This window comes from Eleutherodactylus coqui, chromosome 4 (genome assembly GCF_035609145.1).
Source record: "Eleutherodactylus coqui strain aEleCoq1 chromosome 4, aEleCoq1.hap1, whole genome shotgun sequence".
NCBI lineage: Eukaryota > Metazoa > Chordata > Amphibia > Anura > Eleutherodactylidae > Eleutherodactylus > Eleutherodactylus coqui.
Window position 1 is genome coordinate 6,806,931 of NC_089840.1, and position 4,313 is coordinate 6,811,243.

Genomic DNA, 4,313 nt, shown 5'->3' on the forward strand with positions numbered 1-4,313 from the left:
TGTCCTGCCCGGGTGTCGGTAGGGACCGTACGGTCTCCCCCCTTTGCTCTCGGAAGGCACCCAAGCCATGTCTCTCTTTCCAGAGAGATAGATCCACCTCTCTTCCTCCAACTGTGATTGTACTCTCCCCCTTCCGTAAAGCCTCCAGGAGACGCTGTTGCAAAACGCCCTCCCTAGAGCCTGGAGACAAGGAGGACCCCTCCCCTCCAGCGGCGACACTGGCATAACTCCTACCAGTTGTTGTCGCCGCTGGAGGGGCGACTGGACCCCGTGACCCCTCTGGCCTAACTACCTTATCCCCTGGGCCTCCAGATTCCTGGCCGCCAGGGGTACCCGAGGTGCCCGGAGGCCCAGCAACTGCAGAGGAACGTGTACCCTCGGCCTTGTCCCTTACATCCGCCGCACGCTCTCGCACATTCATCCCCGGATCTACCACTTTTATCCTTGGATCATGTGGTCCATGGGTCCTGGCCTCTCCAGAGGTAGATGGTAAAACCTCCGGATTTTTGCTTGTGTTTTTTCTTTTTCTTTTTTTGCCTCCGCATCACTGGAGGCGCGGGATCCGGCCTGACTTGCTCCCAAATTATGGGAGACCCCAGATTTTAGGTCCGCAGCCCCCTCCGCATCACAGGCAGCACTTGCTGCATTAGTGGCACCGCTGCCACCCTCCTTGACGGTACCGCGACCTGCATCTGTACTGGCCTTTACTGCGCCTTTCTTACTGACCTCCTTGCCCTTGTTACCAACTAACACAGGGACAGAGGGTCTGACCAGCTGGGCCCTTTTCTCCCCAACTTCCCGCTCCAGGCCCACCACAGAGCCCGAGCCAGGGGGGTTTTTGGGGTCAGAACTCTGATCCGACTTTGCAGCCAGACCAGAGCTCCCAGGAACGAACTCAAGCTTTTCCTGCAGCTTCTCCGGTTTCTTTTTCTTTTTCTTTATCTCTGTGTCCTGCTCTGGCAACTCGTCGCCAAACATGAAGCCCCCCATATGTACAGAGGCTTCCGGCTGCAGGGTCTTCTGTATCTGCAGCCTTACCGTTCTTCCCTCCACCTCAGATTCCCCTGAGGTAGAAGGCAGCGCAATTTCTTCAGGCAGCATGTCTCTGGGACTTGTAGTGCCTCTGGGCGTTGGTGCTAGCTCTTGAGAGCACACGGGCTGCTCCAGGGTCTCCTGCACATCCTCAAACAACTCTTCAACTGAGGCTTCACCGTCGCTTGTCTCATGGTCACTGCACCTTGCCGTCATCTTGGCAAACCGGTCGTCGTTCAGTATTTTTTCCTTAAAGGGCCCGCTCTCCTCCAGGATCTTTGCCCTCACCGCTTCCCACATCTTAATGCAGTCGTTGCACTTTTTTATTGCCCTCCTGGCTTCTGCCTGTTTGTCTTTGGAAACTTTTTGCTCCATTAACATCTTGGCATCTCGCAGTTTCCCTTTTTGTACCACCAACATTTTCCCTGCAAAGTTATAGTCAGTGATGTTCTTAGCCAGCCTGGAGGCCAGCTCAATCACGGATTCCTCCTTTTTCTCACTCCACATTCCCGTGCTTACCGGTATCTGCGGCTCACCTGTTCTCCTGCGGGTCTGGCTGCGGGTAACAATCTCGCTCCCGGTGCTGTCGGAAGCTGCTGTGCAGACAAACGGTGCCACGCTGCTGCAGCCACGGCCCGGACCCAGTCTCTTCTTGCCTCCACCAGCAGCTCCTGTCTTCTTGTGGGCTGCTGGCTTTTCTGGCACCCGTGGCAAAGTTTTTTCGGAAGACTCTGATGCCGCCACTCCACTGCTGGTGGAGTCACTGTATACATACATTACTTATCCTGTACTGCTCCTGAGTTACATGCTGTATTATACTCCAGAGCTGCACTCACTATTCTGCTGGTGGAGTCACTGTGTACATACATTACTTATCCTGTACTGATCCTGAGTTGCATCCTGTATTATACTCCAGAGCTGCACTCACTATTCTGCTGGTGGAGTCACTCTGTACATACATTACTTATCCTGTACTGATCCTCAGTTCCCTCCTCTATTATACTCCAGAGCTGCACTAATTTTTTTGCTGGTTGCTATTAGAAACTGTCAACAAGTTTGCTGTCAGACACACCCCTAACATCTCGGTAGATTCGTTTTTATTACTGGTTCCTGTGTAGCGTTTGGTGTAAGGGTGAAATTTTCTAGGTTGTAACAGAATGACTATAACAATAGGTTGATGAAACCTGAGGGGAGGAGCCGGGGCCATGATTAGGGGTGGAGCCTATCACCACACTCCTGTTGGGTTGAACACACAGTGTGATGTTAGGGTCTGCCCCACCCACTCTCCCACCCCAACTCCTCGGGTCTTACTAACCTGTCCTCGTTACATTGTAGGATGGGTTTCTTGGATAGCAGATAGCAGCCATGTTTCTTTAGTTTCCTAGACAACCACTTTAAGGAGGGTTTATTTGTTGGTTTTAAAGATCTTGTGGGGCTTCTGGAGGAGGGTAATAAAATAGAGGGACCTTCACAGATTTATATAGGAAGACTTTGAGGATGCCCCTCCTATGGGCGCCCGGAGATGGATAGAGTTTTACAGATGGTTAGTAATGATTTGGAGATATCGGGGCAACAGACGTGTAAATGCAGAAACCACTTACCAGGTCTGAGGATATTGCCCTAACCATGTTAGAAAAAGATACATCAGTTACTATGATACCGTCGGATGAAGGCGCCAATATAGTCGTCCGTGATCTCAAGCCATATCTGACTGAATGCCACGATTGTTTTAGGGATGATGACTGTTGGGACATTCTGTGGACACTCCTATTGAGGAACACGGAAGTCTGGGGAAATATGCTACATACAGCATTGCAGACACGCTCCATCAGTAAGAAAGAATTCCTTTTTTTGATACCTAATCGCCCGCAACTACCCACCTTCTACACATTGCCCATAGTGCACAATGCTCTTCATGACTGAAAGGGGGGATTGATAGTATCAGTGGTCCATCACCCAGAATATTAGCATCTGTGTGGACAAGATCCTATGTCATCTTGCGCAGGCTTTGCCCTCCTGTCTACGTGATGCCCCTGATTTACTCCTTAAACTTGAAGGGATGTCGGTGACTGATAATGTTCTATTGGCATCCATCGACCTTGAGGCATTATACAGTAGTATCCCACACTCTCTGGAGGTTGGGGCAGTTAAATATTTTGCAGACTAGAGGCACCCAGTACCCCCTGCACAATGATGTTATTGGTCAACTGTTGCAGTTCATTCTTTGCCTATTTGGAAGCACCATCTTCCACCAGCTATGGGGCACTGCCATGGGGACCCGTTGTGCCCCTATGTACGCAATTTTGTTCCTGGGCAGGTAGGAGGATACTTTGGTCCTCGGGGATAATGCCAAATGGACCTCATATATTGTCTACTGAGGAAGATTTATTGATGACGTGTTTCGCCTCTGGGATGAAATCGTGGAGTCCTTGGAGGTGTTCATGTCGCATCTTAATAACGATGATTTAGGCATGCGCTTCACTAGGGAGTTTCACTCTGATAGATTGATTTTGTTATTGAACTGTGTATTGAGAAGGATGGTCGGGGGGAGGGGGTTGTCTTACCAAGACTTTTTGTAAATCTACCTACGCAGAGTGTTAAGGCAGCAGAAATGCAGTCCTAAGCTCTTGCTCACGACCTGAAGGTTGCGAGTTCAATGCCCACTTGGTTTAGGTAGCCGGCCCAAGGTTGACTCAGCCTTCCATCTTTTCGAGGTTGGTAAAATGAGCACCCAGCTTGGTGGGGGGTAATAAATTAAAAAATTACCTGAAAGCGTTGTGGAATAAGTTGGCCCTATGCAAATAACAAGATTTATTTATTTATATTTTAATATACTTCTCAGGTGGAATAGTCATCATCCACAAGAAATCAGCGGGCTCATGATTTGAGAAGTTCTTTCCTTCTTAGAGGCTATCCGAACAGGGTCCTTCACTCGGCTTTTGGTAATGCATTAATGTCGGATCAATTCACTCTTCTGACCCCAAAGAAAAGGGAAAATTGTAAAAATTTGAGACTGTTTCCAGCCTATAATGATAGAACTAGACAAGCCCTTGATGTCATTAATAGATACTGGGGGATTCTGACCGTGGATCAAGATCTTAGGGAGATCATTTCTGATAAACCACAATGTACCTTCCGTAAAGGGAGGTCGTTAAGGGAAAGACTGGTACATAGTCATTGTTAGGCCCTTCGACCAGCTCGTATGTGGTTGGGTCGGAAACCCCTGGGCATGTTTAGGTGCGGTAGGCATATTACGTGTCCTTTTAGTTTACAAACTAAAT